This window comes from Ambystoma mexicanum, chromosome 6q, assembly GCF_040938575.1.
Source record: "Ambystoma mexicanum isolate Mex_15411 chromosome 6q, UKY_AmexF1_1, whole genome shotgun sequence".
Classification (NCBI taxonomy): Eukaryota; Metazoa; Chordata; class Amphibia; order Caudata; family Ambystomatidae; genus Ambystoma; species Ambystoma mexicanum.
The window spans coordinates 858,858,886-858,878,826 of record NC_090937.1 but is presented as its reverse complement, the minus strand read 5'-3'; the positions used below and the strand labels follow the sequence as shown (position 1 = coordinate 858,878,826).

General features: G+C 43.7%; 1 protein-coding gene across 1 annotated transcript in view; it reads right to left on the bottom strand.

Moving 5' to 3' along the window:
• The window catches only part of TLL1 (tolloid like 1), a 455,972-nt gene that overhangs the window by 270,685 nt on the left and 165,346 nt on the right, over window positions 1–19,941 (bottom strand). The gene's annotated exons all lie outside the window — the stretch shown is intronic.

The window sequence follows — 19,941 nt, the reverse complement described above, 5'->3', positions numbered from 1 at the left end:
ACGAAGTGGATGGAACGGACGAAGTGAATGGAACGGACAAAGTGAATGGAACAGACAAAGTGGATGGAACGAATGAAGCAGATGGAACGGATGAAGCGGATGGAACGGATGGAATGGATGAAGCGGACAGAACGGATGAAACAAACGGAAGAGACGAAACGGACGGAAGGGATGAAGCGGATGGAAAGGACAAAGCGGACAGAAGGGATGAAGTGGATGGAAGGGATGAAGTGGATAGAAGGGATGTAGTGGATGGAAGGGATGAAGTGCATGGAAAGAGATGGAGGGGATGGAACAAACAAATCAAATGAATAGAATGGATACAATGTATATAACGGATACAGTAGACAGTACAGTTGGAGTTGATGAAACAAATGAGGCGGAGGGAACAGATGGAGTGGATCGATCTGATGGAGTAGATGGAACAGATGAAATGGGTGGAACAGGTAGATTGGACGAAACAGGTAGAATGGAACAGATGGAGTCGATGGAACAGATGGAGTGGATGGAACTGAAGGAGTGAATGGAACTGAAGGAATGGATGGAACAGAGGGAGTGGATGGAACAGAGGGAGTGGATGGAACAGAAGGAGTAGATGGAACAGAAGGAGTGGACGGAACAGAAGGGGTGGACGGAACAGAGCGAGTTGAACAAAAAGTTGGAATGGATAGAACGGATGGAGCAGATGGAACGAAGGGAGCGAATTGGAGTGGATGGAACAGATGTGGTAGATAGATCAGGTGAAGTGGATAGAACAGATGGAGTGGATGGAACTGATAGAACAGATGGAATAAATAGAGCAGATGAAACAAATGGATTAGATGGAACAGATGGAGTGGATGGAACAGATGGAATGGATGGAACGGATGGAGTGGATGGAACAGATGGAGTAGAATGAACAGATGGAGTGGATGGAATGGATGGAGTGGATGGAACGGATCGAGTGGATGGAACGGATGGAGTGGGTGGATCAGATGCGGTGATGGATCGGATAGAGTGGATGGAATGGATGAAGTGGATGGAGTGGATGGAACGGATGGAGTGAATAGATTTGATAGAGTGGATGGAATGGATAGAGTAGATAGAACGGATGGAGTACATGGAACGGATGGAGTACACGGAATGGACGGAAGGGATGGAGTGGATGGAACGGACGGAGTGGATGTAACGGCCTTACTGAAAACCACCATATCACACTACCACGCTTACTCTCTTCTATACACCACCACTCAACTAGAACACAGCGATACTATGACACATTCGGTATAGCTGTTCTGATACTAACACCTGCCTCTTACTCCTCAATATCCTAATTAAACACAGCTAGCTGAGCACACACCGCTAGCCTAAGCGTCTCCTCAGGCCTAACGCAGCCAGAAATCAGTCTGGGTGTCAACCCTCCAGAATGAACACATATTCCTGACCTCCCAAACACCCAACCTACCGCTAAGAAGCAGCTATCATGCAAGTGCCTCACCAGCTGCACACATATCCGGTGCACCCACGCACCTTACGACTCTATCTCAACTGTCTTGAACTACGGTTCCCGAGGACGTTCAACCTACCAGCGCTTTGAGATAATACCAATGCTACATAAGGCGCTATATAAATGCAAAGTAACATAACATAACTTAACTGTAACCAGAACATTACTGGAGCAGTGAGGGGTTATAGTGTAATCCCCTCAGCACTCCACATAAGGTGAAGTGTGCTGATCTCAAAATATGAAAAATACGACAGATTTCAAATATTCCCCTGCTCTTGGGAACCTGAGTTATTACAAGGAAAATAACAGAAAATAAAAAGGGACGCCCAAAGGACGTCCAAGAGACTGCACAGACGGTTCTGTCTGTAGCAAGTCAATGACAGAAACTTGAAGGAAGGCATTTCTCCAAGAACAAGAAATGAAAAGAAATAGAAAGTACCTCAAAAGATAGGCTAAACGAATGAGTGAGTGTGGAAAAAGGGTCCCACTCACTTAGGGGAACAGACCAAAAATGCATTAGTCTAGCAAAAGGTGCTGAGAGACTCACGCGTGGAGTGCATAAAAATGAAACTCTACCCCAACATGTGGCCTTCCACCTAGATAACCAAAGTGCCCCTGCAGCACTCCACCGAATGTGGATTATGTTATAATGTAAAAATGAAGATTCAAAATATATGGAGACACATTTGCAGCAATGGGTGGGACCTACAAACAAAATGAGAGAAGGTTTGCGAGTGACAAACAGCAGATATGCTATGGGACTCCATTAAAGCCAATGGAGGAAAGGTGAAACATAACTTTCCTATCCAGCTAAGATTTATAGCGCCCAGAAGAAAGCAATGCAAGGTAAACATTTCATCGACAGAATGTCATATGCTAGAGATTCCAGGTACGACAAGAAAAAAATACATAGAATTAAATGAGTGCCAACAAAATTTAGATTATTCGGGCAAACAAAACATGCTGAAACCAATGTACAAAAGACAAAGTGCGGTCGATCATTGCACAGAACACTAAACTCAGTTGCATTAGTCCTGACTTCAACCTTTAAGCACAAGATTATAAAGACTTAAGAGCTCACGACTACGGCAGCAGACATCTGAGTAACTTACGTGATTGGCGCAACGTCCAGAAATAGGCAGCATGAGCTACATAAAATGTCTGGAGAGGCCCGGCAGAATAGTGTGTGCAAAAACATTTCCAACAATCCTCAGGTCTGCAGAAAAGGATTTGGATTGATACTAACTGAGCACTACACGAAGGAAGGAACACACATGCCTTGTTTGCATTCAAAGAAGGATGAAACTTTGGTTCCCAATACCAGGTAGCATTTCTAATGGTATTCAAGAGCAGGAATTCATTTTGAATAATCAAAATTGAGAGCTCTGCTCTTTAATCTTTTGGACGTGTCAACCCAAAATCAGTTATCTATGGGATATATTTTATTTCTCAACTTTATCTCCTTGAACTCTGATGTTAGTAAAATAAACTCTTGGCCCATCACACCTCTGATCTCGGGGTCTCCCACATTAGTCCACACACGGAATTTAATTGCAAAAACTAATATATTAATGATTATGCTGTGTTGTTCTATTTGGCTCCAACTGAAAGGATGATGCCTTGACAGTATTGGCTAATCCATGGGTCTTCAACCTTTAGCTCTGCAGATGTTTTTGACTTCAACTCCCATGAGCCTCTACCATTAACTGTGCTGGCTAGGGGTAATGGGATGTGTAGTCCAAAACCTATGTAGAGCAAAAGGTTGCAGACCCCTGGGCTAGTCTAAGATCAAGACCTTTTCCTCATTTCATAACACCTGTCAACTCCAGGGAGCGTATTTCTGAAACATAAACCTTTATGAAATGTGAGGTCTCACAGTACTAGAATGTACTCGAATGTCGGAACTATGCATTGCCACCAATGTTGTCCCACCGCCATGACCTAGGTATCACCCTCTAACGTCCCATTTACGGCACACCTCTGTCCAGACGTATGCTTTGCGCACCCTTCCGACCCATATGTAAATGTTCCATGCGCACTGCATATCGCCAAATGCGCCTCGCCCCTTGCAGCCTGAGTTTAAGAGTGAGTAAGCACTGCGGTCTCCGCACCCAACAGAGGCATGCCTCAAACACCCTGTCATTGCACTGTCCTCACTGCCTCCACTTGACTTTGCAACTGCAAACCATGCCTCTTTCACAAACATAGTACTGCTGCCCCTACCGGCTTCTGTGCTAGCTCCTTTGCCTGCTACGTACCTGGTCTAGATATTATGCCTTGCCTGATATATGCCTGGTCTAGATATTATGCCTTGCCTGATATATGCCTAGTCTAGATATTGCACTCTGCCTATGTACCTGGTCTAGATACTGCGCCCTGCCTGATATGTGCCTAGTCTAGATATTGCGCCCTGCCTGATATGTGCCTAGTCCAGATATTGCGCCCTGCCTGATATGTGCCTAGTCCAGATATTGCGCCCTGCCTGTTATGTGCCTAGTCTTGATATTGCGCCCTGCCTGATATGTGCCTAGCCTAGATATTGCGGACTATTGTGGATATTGTGGTCCAGACATATGTACCTTTGCCCGATCTGCCATCCATCCCTGAGCCTGCTTGCCACTTGGCTACAACTCGATACCAACCCAACCCTCTGACACTGCTGCTATTAGGCACTGGCCTACCCCCTGTGCCACTGATGTCTCATACCCTACCATCAGGTAACTGATGTCATATTGCCAATCCTTGCACTTTGCCTCAGTGCCACCACCATGCAACTTTGGCTCACCTTTATCATGTTCCCCTTCTGTGTCATACAAAACAATGTACCTTGCAGTGGTAACAGTTACATAGCCCATAAAAATGGTCTAGCGAGACCTGCCTGCCCAAGACATCACCCCATCGATGCATCTAATATCTAGACCCCCGGGTCCACCTGGCTCATTTGAGGAAGATATCTCTTCACTAGTAGCCGAAAGCTCTAAACCCTCAGTGCAAATGATTATACTTGGGGATTTCATTCTTGGGTTTAATGACCCTCATGACACCTCAGCCACTGCCCTGGCTACTGCACTAGCTGAGCACAGCCTCCTACAACTCTGTTCCCAACCCACCCACTCGAAAGGTAGGACTCTCGACTGGGTAGCTGCTCTTAACTGCAACATTATCCTTAAGGACCCCCTACCTCTCGTCTGGACGGATCACCACTTCCTCTCATTAGATATTAATATCAGCAACTTAGTGCCCAAAAAGCCTTTTATTGCACCGGCCTGCCCAACCAGGAACAAGAGCAACATCACAGCTGAAGCCTTAATACCCTTGGTGGCCCCTATTCTGAATGCACTACCAGCTGCAGCTGACTTGAACCTGTTGGTCAATTCCTATAACGATTCCATGTCTAAAGCTATCGATATCATTGCCCCACTAAAAATGTGCAAAGGGAAACCGAAAGCTCACCTGAACACTTGGTACACCCCTGAGCTCAAACTACTCCGACAACAAAAAAGTAAACTTGAAACACTATGGAAAACAGTTCCTTCAGTAGTAAATAGAACTTATCTTACCAATATTACCACTCTCTACAAAAATAAGATCACACGTGCTAAAAAAGAATCTCTTAATTCCAGGATTTCTCAGGCAGGCTCTAGCACGAGAGAGCTTTTTAACATCCTAAAGGAATTAGAAAACCCTAATCCTCCCACAGATACCTGTACTAAGGATAAACTCTGGTGCACAGGGATCCAGAATGCCCTTGCCAACAAAATTACAGGGCTCCAAACTAAAATTGAAACAAAGGACAACAACTCACCCATGGCTCTACTTCTAGCCCTACCTTACCCTCGCCTACTGCCATCAGCTCAGGCTTCACTTTCAAAAAGGTAACCATACCAGAAGTACAAAAAATCATAGCCTCCTTGAAACCTTTGAACTGTAAGGGGGACAGCTGCCCCGCTCTGATCATAAAAGATGCAGCCATGGATCTATCCCCTTTCATTACCAAACTAATAGACCTGTCATTTACCAGCAACGCAGCCCCAAACAATCTGAAACAATCATGGGTTCTACCATTGTTAAAAAAATAAAACTCTCGACCCATCTATACCTCCCAATTATAGACCTATCACCACCGTACCGTTCTTACTAAAAATTCTTGATAGAGTGGCCTATGTACATATTCAGGACTACCTTGAGACAAACCAATTACTGGGAATTCGTCAGTCTGGCTTTCGTCCTCAACATGGAACGGAAACAGCCCTTGTTGATCTCAATAGCCAGATCGACGAACTCAAAGATAAAGGTAGGGCTGCCATCCTTCTTCTCCTAGACCTCTCCGCTGCATTTGACTTGGTTGACCATAAAATCCTGTGCAACCACTTGTCATCGGCAGCACACTTCTCCCACTCTGCGGTCACATGGATCCAATCCTTCCTCGATAACAGGACCATGCGCGTCTTCTCACCCTTAGCAGCGGCCAACCCAATTCCCATTACCTTTGGTGTCCCACAAGGCTCTTGTGTCTCGCCCACTTTGTATAATATATATACAAAGCCTCTATTCCACAAGCTGGACCATCTGGGTGTCACCTACACCAACTATGCAGATGACACCCAAATACTCCTAACTCTATCCGGTAACTACAACTCGGACGCCAACCGGATCAATGAAGTCTTCTCCATCATTCAGGCATGGATGGCCACACATGGCCTCTGCCTGAATGATGACAAGACTGAACTGCTCCTTGTCGGCTCACCTAATACCATCCTGAAACTTAGCCCTAGTTATACCAGCTTCATCATTGATGGAAACACCATTCCCATCGCAAAAAGTGAAAAAACCCTTGGTTTCTATCTAGACACGAACACTAACCTCTCCAAACAAATCAATATGACCGCCTCAGTCACTGCCTACACAGGTAAGCTGATTAGGGCTTGTAGACCCTTGCTATCCACCAACAACTGCCTCACATTAGCCAGAGCACTCATACAGTCTAAACTGGACTACTGTAACAGCCTATATTTAGGCGCAAATAAATCTGTAATCAATAAACTGCAGGTTCTCCAAAACGATGCACTCCGAGCTGCTCTCAATATTCCTAGGAGAGAACATATCTCGGCCACTAGAATATCATGTAAATGGCTCTCCATCCAACAAAAAATTGATCTAAAAACCATTTGCCTCACCTACAAAGCACTCAATCACCAAGCCCCGCCCTATCTAACCAATAAATTCACCTTGAAACAGGCTACTAGAATCACTAGATCCTCCAACTCACTACAACTGATGGTGCCCAAATACACCCTTAAAAGAGCTGGCGGAACTAGCTTCCCGGTTCTAGCCACCCAACTCTGGAACACTATTCCACTGGACATCAAATCCATCCCCACCTTTCAACCTTTCAGAACCAAGGCCATCACCTGGCTACTAAACAAATAACCAACACGACTATATGCTTAACAACCTTTCACACTGTCTGTTTGCTATTTGCATTAACTGTATTCTTGTAATTTGTATATATGTTGCACAAATGTTCCATTGTATTCACCTATGCCTGTAACTAGATGCTTCAGCACCCATATACCCCTGGGTCCGGAGTGCTATACAAATAAATAAACAAACAAACAAAACAAACAGAATATCACAACTCATATTGCCTAAGAACATATATACATTGTTAGCGATCACATCAGTAATGATCAAATGATGCCGTGGGTTGCAAAAGAAAAATCAAACTCTCTAAAGTTGTATGTATAGCAAAGCAGTCAGTGTTGACACAAGGGAGGAGATAAACTTGTAGCAAAGTACAGTTATTCTCAATAGTTACCACTAAAGTACAAACCACACAAGTATACTGAAAAATATGCACTTTACTGTACAATCACACATAGAATATCTATGTCAAATAAGGTCAACTACGTACATTGGGATAAACATGATGCATGCACAAAATAATTAAAAGGTCGTAGACAGATCCATTCCTAAGCTAAACTTGTATGCCCACTAGCTAGTGGTAGGCATAATACATATAAGGTTAAAGGATGGGGAGAAAAAGGGAAACCTAGGCAACAGCAGGGAAACCCATTTAAAAAGTAATGTGCAGTACCAGAAATGCCACTTATGAAGAGCCACAACAATTCTCCTCAACTCAGTCGATAGAAGAAAGAAAGATACATAAGTACATCATGCGTAACATATAATATGTATAGTGAGGGAAGGGAGTGAACACTTAGCCAACAATTCCAGGAGGTCTACCAAATGTTAGAGGAGAAAAATGCGCTTTACAATACCAAACCCTTAAAATCTCTATAAGCACCTAGAATTGCAGTGATACAAAATAACCATCTATTATGACAGTACCAACACATTCCCATAGGCATGAGCGTAAAGCAGAGATTAAAAATATATTGGCTGAAATTACAATCTCTTGCAGCAAACTTCAGAGATCCAAGGAGAACTCAGGAAAAATGTCAATGTAATGATCAGCAGCTTCTGAAATCAATGTATTGGAGTTTGCACAGTTGGTTAAAGTTCCCTTTCCGCCATAGTTATAGAAAAGGCAGAAACCAACGCCATGCAATGCAAGAGGAGAACATCTCAAAGAGTTTCAGTACCAGTTCGAGGCGCAGAAGCCCCAGGAAGAAAGGAAGCAAAGCAGGATTTGAGCCAATCTAAGTGAATGGCGAACTGCAGAAGAACGCCTCTGACTAATCAATTATCGGAAGTGGTGGCTGCCAGTGCTCGTAGGATGAGAGGTCTCCAAGATCTAAACATAAGTACATCTGAGGACGAATATGGAGATGTAATAACTGAAGACCCTGTTAAACATTGAAATCCTGACCATTCTCGGGATGACGATCGTAGGGGTCGAGCATCTGGCATTAAAAGTTTAGCTTCTTTGGGGCCCATGTACCCACAGCCTGGCATGGATAAGGGGGATACAGCTGCAATATTGCCTCAAGATATATTAGGGCCAAAGAGTGAGCAATCCAGTGAGATGGGACTGCTCAGTTCTACTCAATGGCAGCAAGTAAGGGATGCTATTATTGCTGTTCTTCTCCAGTGTAGACATGTTTATGATTCCGGCTTGTGGGTGGAACTAGCGGACAAAGTTGCGCTAGTGTGCCCTGTTATGGTGGACAATTCATGTCATGCTGATCCACTTTTGGATATGGAGGCTCCCAATAATGTCTCCCAATGGCCACTGCAGCCCCTTGAAATCTTAGCTGTTATATATTTCAAGTGGCTGAGTTGTCTGAATGAAGTTTAAGGTCTGAGAAGAAAGCTAGTCAGACTGAGCTGAACTCTGATAATATCCGGGAGTTGTTGAAATTCAAAGTGAGTGACCGTAAGGCAAGCTCATGTTGGATCTCTAATATCAGATGTTGAACTGGAACCAAGTACTTCCCGGGCTGACCTCCGGACTTCTGGCAAACCTAAATCCATTCCATTTAAGGTCTCACGTCTGAGTAAATTACAGTTGCCATATATTGCAGATAAGACTCTGAGAGAATTGGTCTTGGACCAAAGAAACCTTATTATCACCAATGTTACCTCTCCATCAGGGCCTGAACCTAGTGACACCCTCAGAAATAAGGTACTGGCCTGGCTGCAGCAAAGAACTGGACGAGGGATTGTTAGAAGCTCTGACCTAAAGGCTCTGTGGAGGATGAAGTTTGATGGATGGTGTACTAAAGCTAATAGTGACGGTATAATTATTGGTTGTGATCATACCAACCGTCCCAGCTTTTTAGCTAACAGCAATTTGTTTATGAACACGTCATCTGAACTAAAGCTTATTGTAGGTCGTGGATAGTTTTTACCCTTGTCCTGAACTGGATTTTGACTCTAAGTCCATCTGTTCTTGCCTTATAATGTTGTATTATTTAATGTGTCGTTTGTATTGTCCTTTTTTGTGTGTGTGCTGAGGCCTGTGGGCGTGTCACGCTTTATACGAAATAAAACAAACAAAAAAACAAACAGAAGTTGACCTGCAGAAACCCACTACTACAGATCCAGGGTCCCCAGTGGTTACGTTTAAATAATAACACAGCATCCCTGGGGTAAGTACTCAGAGACCCGGTTGCAAAGCAATTGGCCCAGGAATGACAGAAAACCTTTGTAAGTGCAAATCTGTTTACCCAAGCACCCTGCACCAATAATAAAGCAGACAACCCAAAAGAAGGAGAATTGGTCTTACCAGAAGGGTGGTCTGCCGATGATGAGTCAAATGAATGACAGAGATGGCACCCAGAAGGCATAGGAACCCAACTAAGTGGAAGGGGCAACCATGCAATCAATTGTGTATGATTAGCCACATAGAAGAACTCAGGGAGCAGACAATGTAGTAACCACCCCACTCCTGCTTTTTCCATCACACCAACAAACACTATACATGCCCACTGGGCTAGCTAACATGCACACCAACACACAACTTCCCGGGCTGACCTGCGGACTTGAGAGGTTGTCATTGGCAGGTGCAATGGCCACAGGAGGATGAATGGAAGATAAGGGGAGCTATGAGAGAGCATGTCAGAGGCGGGGGCCAGAGGAATAAGGAACCTGTCGGCCAGTCAGACCCAGTTCAGGACAGAGCCGCAACAGGGGAGACTACGCAAACAGAGCGCATCAATTCTAACCAACCCCTACTAACTATTTCCCTTTCTGCATACACCTCGCAAACGCCAAACCAAACACAACCAAAACCTACAGCACAACAAACCGCACAAACTTCACTACACTGCAACAACAAAGCAAAAACACACATAGCCTTGCACAACAGTACACGACGACTACCGGCCGCAAACACCCCAGGCCCAGCCAACGGACCCACCGGGCTGAGGCCGCCAACAGCACCTCACTGCCCTTGTGCACTTTTCCTGCTTCCTCCCACTAACTCAACCTCCCCTCCCGTTTCAGAGCTGCCAGAGCACCAAGGGACCACTCCGGTGGTGATAGTGCGCGGTACAAATGTCCTTTAACATTAACATTAACAACCAACACATGTACCACAAGCTTACAACAGCAAACCTGGACACTGCACCTTACCCATACGGATACAATAAGCCAGTGCACACAACCTGAAATACCATCCAATCTACACATAAAACACACAGACACACTCCTACACAGAAAACAGCCACATAGACACACCCCAGTCATTGGACCATACCCGCATGGATACAACAAACCAGTGTGCACACCCTGAAATACTATCCAATTTACACATAAAACACACAGACACACTCCTACATAACAAGCAGTCACATAGAAACAACCAAGGCATTGGGCCTTACCCGTACGGATAGAATAAGCCAGCACACAGAACCAACTATCGCAAGCCAACAAAAATAGATGCCAGTTACTCCTATTTCTGGACCTATCCTATCACTCTTCCCTCACTAACCAACCCTGTCCTCTTTCTTGCAGAGCCACCTGAGCACCTGGAGACTGCCCTTGGGTGGTAGCAGTGCGTGGAATCAACGTAACATAACACAGCATAACATAACAACAGACCGAGGAATGGCAAGAGTCTCCCACAGACATACCCATTCACTCAAGATCTGACCTGTGCCAGCCCCCCAATCACACAAAAGGCAGACACACAAATGTTTTAACCTGAAAATCAGCTGGCACTAAAATCCTCCAAACACACATGTTTATCCACAAGGTTTGTGTAGTGGTCTTCAGAGACAGGGACCACTGTAAACCAATTCAAACCACTACAGATAGTACAGGGCGAGGCTTAGAGTGAACCATTGTTTGCAGAACAACAATTTTAGGCCTGCCTTGTGGATTCTTCAAATAAAGGAATGTGTCAAAACAACATGGCTGAGAGCAGGATTTAATAAAATACATTAGTATCCCAACTGCCATTGTAAAGCTACATTGGCCTACTAATGCTGTAGAATCGTCTGCACTATCAGTGAAGACAAAATTAAAATATAGGTGCCATAACCCTACTTCGGAAAACTATGTAATTACCTAAGGGCTAAAATGCGGGGTCTTAAAAAGCGCCACTGTCCTGGGAGCCATATGGACTATCGTTGCAGTAGAAGAGAGACTTCAGTTGAAGTCCCTCTAACCACAAAAATAAGTCAGAGATCCTAGAAATCTAAAGGGTAAAAAGCAGAAAGTTTAGAAGTCCTATGAAATGGGACAGCAGCATCTCCAAAAATGAATTCTATGCCTCATCACAAGTTGGGCAGTTTCCCGGTGGTAAATCCGCTGGGATACTGCCCAATGCAAATAGCGTTACAGCAACTCGAACCGGCGCTATTGGGGTAAGGCTGTAAGTCTCCATTTTGGTAAAGGTTCATAGGACTCTATGGGGAATGTTGGGCGCTATAACCGCCAGCGCTAATAGCGCCTTGGTAATACACTGCAAATTAGCAGAAAGTGGCAAGATCAACCTCCAGCTAATAGCTGGTGGTAAATCTGCTAGTTTCCTCCCAAACTGGGGATTGGGCAGAGCAGTAATGCAGTGGTAATAGCGTTACCGCCACATTTTTACCGCTTTGCCAACCTGTGATGAGGCCCTCGGTCTTAATAGATGTACTGAAAAATGAAGTCTTTATTAAAGTGTTAAACATTAAACAAACACAGTTCAATCTGCAATCAGCGAGAAGCCAAAACTAGATTACAGCTGGCAGCAGCCTACTCTGCGTTAGACTTTTAAGGTCATAGGATGACCATACGATAAAAATGGCAATCCTGGAAGACAAATATCTTACGATTGGACAACACATCAAAAAGGGATGCAGTGACAGGGAGTGTCAGTAGAAGTCCCTCTTAACACAATAAATGAGTCAAATAACTAGAAATGATAATAGGGAAAAAGCTAAATGATTAGGGGTTCAAAATTGGAACTCTGCCATTTTAATAACTATACTTCAGAGTTAAGAGTGACTAATACACTGTTTGTTTACTCTAAGTGATAGAGCCCTATGCATACTTTCAAGCCCACTAACCAGCGTAGGGCAAATGGAAGAAAAAGTCAATCTAATATCACATTTAAAATCAATTATCTGGTACCTTTGTTTACTTTTGCAACACAAAAAGAGTAGGCGCTACAGAGCAATTATGCTCAGAGATGGTGCCTTATACAACACGATCAAATAGATAAATAATGTCATTGTATTGTGAAGAAATGAATGGGTTGGCATACGATTCCAATGCACAAGACAGGACTATGTGCAGTGGAGATCACAACAAAAATAAAACACGTTCACAGAGGGTTTCCTTTAGAAACTGCAGATTTTGTTTTACACTGAACGTAAGTCAGTGTGAACTGGGATTTTAACGGGTTGACAATCTGGTTTGGGCTCTGGAACCACAACTGCTTAGCTTGTGTCTAATGCAGTTATGTCTCAGTTCTGAATATTATTAATCTAGTTGACATTTGGCATGGTGGACGGCAATGACATGCAAAGTATTCATGTGTTTGTTGTTTTTTTATAAACTCCATCAAACATTTCCTCTAATGAATTAATGTATTTCACATCAGGGCGTGGACCATTCGATTCACATTTTCTTTGCTTTTGGGTATTGATGTCAAATAATGATCATAACGGTTTAGGGTATATCTGCCTCCTCCCCTTTGCAGTACTATGCTTCACCCCCACAGGGCTGATATGCACCCAGGCTCTCACAAAACAATGATTTCCCCACTGCATCCCTCCTTCCCTGTGTTTGCAGCATCTATGTGCATCTTTCCCATTCTATTATCTTCCCATCATCGCTCATTGTATTCCCTCCAGAACCCCAAGGTCTGGTTCATCCTGACAGGGCACAGTAAGCCCCTCCTTGGACAAGCCTAGATGCTCTCAAACTACTATGCTGGTGATTGACACATTACGAAAGCATACAAACATATCATAATACCATACATGAGTTGGTCCTGATTACAAGGGTATCTGAACTAATAACTCAATCCCTGCATGCATCAATCTGTGTATGCACATAGTATTAAGCAACACAACAGAAAAACATGATGCCATGCAGGTCGGCTGAATTCTTCACGCACCTTGACATGAACAAAGAAGAGAGTGCCATAGAAAAGAGAATTGCAAAGCACTATTGAAAGGAAAATCCTCTTATTTTAAATAGTGTGTCAGGAATAATGGTGATGTGTAAAATAATACTGAAATGATTTTCGTACAGATGTTAAGACTCTTTTGGCCCAGTGTCAAGGGTATCCTGCTGGGACACATCTTTTATGCAGCGTGTCAAATTAAAGTGGAGGCTTTCCAAATACTTAAAAGTAAGAATATTAGTGAGAACTCGTCAGCATGAGCATACTCTCCCCAGATCACTTCGGGGGACAGCGGGAATTGTGTTTTGCTGATCAATGTGTCCATGATCATTTCATAAATATTCACGGCTTCAAGCTAGTCAATAACCAATAGGATCGATTGTTCTATTCATTCTCTATGTTGATGTTCATGCAAATTATTCAGACGTATATTGTTTTTTTTTTATTTCGCTGATTTACAAAACGCAATGCATTAGCAGAAGAAAATGTATGGGACAAAAGAAAAGAGGGTTGTGTAAGCAGACGTTGATGAGAATAGTTTGACAAAGAAATTTCAGTTCAAGACTTGACTTAAGTATGAAAATGTGATCAGAAAGTAGAGGATCAAAGTGTGAAAACCCTGGTAGCAAAGGAATTGAAATGCCAGTGGGCACAGGCAGTATGGATTCCAGTGAGGCAGAGAGATCACCTTGTGGAATGAGAAGATATCCAGCAAGTTGTGAATCCTTGACTGTGGTCCACAACAGCATTTGCAAAGAGTGTGATGGAAATTAAAGCCTGCATAAAATTGATGGGGGCGGGTGGGGTCATTCAACTCAGGACAAGGTCAAATACAATATGAAAGATAGAGGGTCAGCTCAGGACAAAGTCAAATACAATATGAAAGATAGAGGGTCAACTCAGGACAAGGTCAAATACAATATGAAAGATAGAGGGTCAACTCAGGACAAGGTCAAATACAATATGAAAGATAGAGGGTCAACTCAGGACAAGGTCAAATACAATATGAAAGATAGAGGGTCAGCTAACTAGAGCATGTGTGCCAGAGATCAAAATGTTATGAAACGGACGAGCAGAATACGTAGGCGCATAAGAATACAGGGAATAACCATTGATCAGATGGGAGAGAAAGACGAGTTTGAAGAAGTGACATTTCTGTGTCAAATTATCAAAGGGCAAATGCCCTTGCTACTGGAGAGTGGCACTGCAAGGTGCAGGCAGTGGAATGAGTTTCTTCAGCATAAGGAACAAAGGAAAGGAAGACATCCGAAATATAGTGTGATGCAGGGTCTTAGATAATTGAGTGGCAAATGTGTCTATTTTCAGCACATATGTGATTGCTACGTCTACATGATTTTGGGCCTCATTCCGAGTACGGCGCTAACCAATGGCGCTATTAACGCCTTGGTTGACGCCGTACCCGGACCGGCAGCGCCTTGGTGGATGGCGGAATCACCGCCCCATTCCAAGGTTGGCGGGGCGGTAATTCCCCATTCACCAAGGCTCTTCCCCATTCCCGAATGAGCCCCCATAGGGCTCAATGGGAATGGGGAAGATGCAAATAACGTGACCGTTCATTACGGTCACCGTTATTGGCTTGGAGGCCCCTTTGCGCCCTCGACTTTAACACCTGCTCAAAGCAGGCGTTAAGGGCGAGGGCGCAAAGGGAACTCGGAGTATGGCGGTAAGGGATTACCGCCACCGGTCTCGTTACCGGTGGCCGCTATCCCTTACCGCCATACTCGGAATGAGGCCCTTTGTCTAGATCGGGATTCTCTATAACATTTAGCCAAACATTTCTTGGCACATGTCATCAATTGACCTCCGATTTTCAAATTGAAAGATGAGCCCTTACTAATTATTATTTCCATTTATTACAAACATCCTCCTATTCATGCGGTTTCCTTTTAAAAAACGCCATTTACAAGAAAATGTATTATTGTTGTCTGTATCAAGTCTTTGCGGCATTCGATATTTCCATGGAATGAACTATATTTTTTGGGAAGAAGCCTGCTAGCCGGGAAGCTAGTGACTATTTTATTTATTTATTGCCTACGTGTAATATGTTCATGCGAGAGATGGCACAGCTTCAGATATGACTAAACATCCTGGAAAGCATCTCTTTCCAGGATTAATTCCATCCAGTTGAGACACACAAAGAACTGACTGGTAGCCCTTGGCCGGACCCCACAAAATGACATAACCAAATGTGACCATTTCTGACCTGAAAGGGAAGGACGATGGGCATAAAGCAGGATGGCACAAAGAACAGGTATGTGGAGACAAAAAGGCTGTGCATTTCACCTCAAACAAAAAGAGTACAGCAGATCATTGAGGCTAAAAAGGCCCCACCAACCCCTAAAATCAACCAAAGGCTAAATCCCAAACAGAAGTGGTCAGGGCCTCCTTGAATTCAATAAAGAGAAAGTAGCAAAAACTGAGCATTTCTGCAGCAACCAGCAACATCAGTGGACTAAGAGAAATGTTCACAGTGTCCTCATGCCTCTATGGAAGAGTGGTAGCGTATGTTTGGCGGACCTCTTCAGCTGTATAATGTACAACCTCAAATAGTTCACAACATGGTGGTTATGCAGCTGTGCAAAATATCTCCACCTATCAAACTCCCGGTGGCACCAAAATGAAGTCTCTGATGACACGTAATATAAAAGCATGACTACATCTACTGTAGGCATCACATGGGATACAGTAGGATGTGTGAAGGATGACGATATGGGAGGATTATTACAAAAAAACAACCTTTTCCTTAGCATAGTGATAAAGCCTATGTAGCCTCGCACTTGAAATGTTAAAGCGCACCCCAGCTGCTTACTAAGAGACACATAGTTGTGATTTCGAACTTGCACATTGGCTTCATCAGTCTGTCATGGTTATCATCACCAATCTCATTGTATCCTACTCCAGGAGAATGACTTCCTCCCCGCCAAGTTATAGGCACATGTGCTTCCAGTAAATCCAGAATTACCTTTTACAAGTGCATCAGTTCAATCAAACGACTCGTAGCTTTTTCTGTCTCACCACCGTGGGGTCCAGTTATTTTTGTGTTAAATACTGTTGTCGATTCATGAGTCTGTAACAATATTGGTATTAAAAAATAAAAATCTTCTGTCACTCCTATGGCTCTCTAATTCTTTGTAAACCTTCATCAAAAGGGATAAAAAGAAGAAGAAATCAGTCCCACGTAGTCAGAACTGGGGGAGACACGGAAGTGTGAATCAGAGGAAATTGCCAGAGCAAATGACCACATCACTCCTTCAGTGACAGTATTTCATCATCATCCACAGCAATAACCATCTGTGCACAGGAAGCCATCGACATAAACAATGACTGCATTGATGTTTTAGGACACACACACTGGGGGTGTCTCAAGCACATTCATCCGCTTTCCATAGCAAGCTGCAAATGAGCTTGTAAACGGCAGCTAGGAACTCATCTGGAAGTGTAACTTGCTTACCAAAGGGTAGGACCACATGCATACATTGCAAAATATAAACAATTATATCATTTAAACCTTTACATTTCTGGAAACTGGAACCATTAAGTGGACCATTAACTGGGCCTGTTGCAGAGAGTTCAAAGGGCCAGAACATGCAAAGCAAACAAGGACAGATGTGCCATGCCTGTCGTCCCATGCACACCCGGCACGTCTCTAACTGCTAAACGCTCCATATTACCTGTACACTCGGCTTTTAGATCTGCCAGACCATTCTATACACATTGGAGGTTGTTTGGGAAGCGCAGCTATTAAACAAATAAACTTCATGTTCTAATGCGCTTGCTGGCGGTGTTACGTTGATTCTACTGGAGCATTCGCTTTGTTTACAATGGTACATTCACGAGTTCGAATCACGTGATCATTCTAGGAACTTGATGGGTGCCGTATTCTTCCTTAGGTCGGTAACGTGAGTAACGTGAATGTCATGTGACACGTATTTAACATGGCATTTTCAAGCCAGCGGCACTTCTGATCGTTGTTCATTCCCACGGCATTCCAGAGCTTGGCGTTTGCTATTCCTCGCAGACTCAGCGCTTATTAGCATTTTGGCAACTTTATGTGCTTCCTCTCCTTCGCTCCAGTCCCGCTCGGAGTGGTTGCTGTCTCCGTGTTCCTTCGCGGCGTTTCGGCAACTCCCCGCTCTGATTGTCACTCGGAGCTGCCTGCTGAATTCCAAGATCGGCATCCTTCCTGAATTGCTACCCTCGAGCTCTCTGTCATCCTGCCGGCCTATTCCGATTCTTCTACCACCTCTACTCCAATTCTGTTTGGAGCAGTTTCCTCATCTGGCAACCTTACCTTACTTTCTGTCACCTGCTCTTACTATAGCGGAATACAACTCCTGTTTTAATAAGGAGTTTCTTTTGTTGATGTTTATCGTGAGCTCAGTGCGTAAATTCTCATGAAATCCCAATGTGGACCTACTACAAAAGGGCTAACCTACCTGGAACAAGTTTCTCCATCCTTCCTTCCTGCCTTCCATGCAGAATAGTGCACTGAACATAATGGATGCTATCCTGTGTGCACCAACCCGACTCTAGTGTGGCTCTCGTTCCGCCCGAGTTAGATTCCTCTACTAACTTCCTTCCTTGTCATTGTTTTCCTTGGATTACCTTCTGACACTCTTGGACTTACCTGTGGCTGTGCTGATTAACAGGTTAGTGTAACCTACATAGGCCCTTGCTGCTCTGTTGGCTATAGCCCTGTTCTAATGTAGTTCCTTTCTACCAACAGCCTGGTGAGTCTTGTTCCGCACACACCCTTTCCACTAATAGCTCCCTTTGGCTGTAGATGTATTAATAGTCAAAGAGTGACATTAGTTGGAAGGTTTAATCTTGACAGGACGTCGTTCTACTTCAGGTTATAAGTTACTTCAGGAACAGCAACGAGTGTATCATTTTTGGCTACCAGTCTGTATCCTTTGATAAGTGTTACATTGTCATAAACCTGAGTCATAACAGATCTGTATCCTTTGTGTTCCATTGTCATTAACCTGAGTCGTAACAAGATGGCTAAGCCAACCAATTTCACAATGAAGCTTCGATGGCACATGACTGAATAGACCAATAATTGATGAACTAGACCAATCATTACCCAGTAGCAAGCAAATAGTCTAGATACCAAAGACACTAAGATATGGGCAATTGGATGGAAGCTGGCCCAGGCCATTATATGTTACAGCCAAGGATTTCCTTATCCAAGCAATTGCACTGTCCAGACAGAAACAGACTGACATCATCCCATGCATGGGGCTACTACAAGGGTTAACATCCATGATTCCATCGACCCAAAATAAAGCAGCAAAGCCCACCTAGACTATGAACCCCCCCAAATACAAAAACTGTACTTTACAACAACTAAAATGGATGCATGTTCAAGCCCACCTCAAATTAAGAGCAACTCTCATCATTCAGATAGCACTTCAGAGTAACGGTGTGAACTGTCTCCAGAGCCTGGTTGGTCTGCAGACACTACAACAGCGGGCAATTCAATCCCACCCCATTCAAAGCTGCCAGCCATTGCTTTTGGGCTCCAATGGCATGATATCTGCCCCACCTTCCATCCTAGCGGAATGGACCTACTAAGTTTGCTAGAGGAACAAATTTGAAGAATCCACTTTTAAACTAGATCGCCAGAAAAATTCCATGGCAGATTCCTAAAAACATCAAGTCATTTTCATCAAATATTTACTGCCCATTTTCCTTTTCCCCGTACTCCTGGCATTAAAATCTCGGGCTGTTACTAGTTCGCTAAGCATGATGTGAATTCATACTAAAAAATAGCATTAGGATTTTGTATTATATATTTGTTTCAATATGTTGTCTTACTCTCTGTGTAAGTCCTAAATTCAATCTGCCTCAAAATTCCCTCTGCAGGAATAAATCAAATAAATGATAAGTACACAAAATAATTGGTGCAGACTGGGACTCATTAACTGCTATCATCTGTAATGACCAGTTGTTAAAGAAATGACAATGGCCAGTCTTAGGGGAACAGTGAGATAGCGCTTGATTGTAAAATTGGATCAAGTTTGTATGCATGACACTAACAACGAATGCATCAGTACTACACAATGTGCAGGCCAATCAGGAATAGTCCTGTGATTCGAGTGGGAAAGGTGCCACCCCAAGGTTCGAAACATGTTTGCAGAGTCATTCCTGTGATCCAGAGAATATTAAGTGAGCTGCCCACACCAACAAACAAAAATGTATTTTGTAAAGTAATGTTTGCGCCACTTTGTAAAAGCCTCAGACTGCGGTGGATGGGTAAGCATGTACACATTCAAAGCAAAAGCTAATATGATGTGACACCAGTGCGGACTGGCACACCTGCGGTTCGCTATTTTAATGGTGAAAATTGAGAAGGGGAATGACACGTGGGTTTGTTGGCTTTCTAAGGAAGAGGTGTGCTAACATT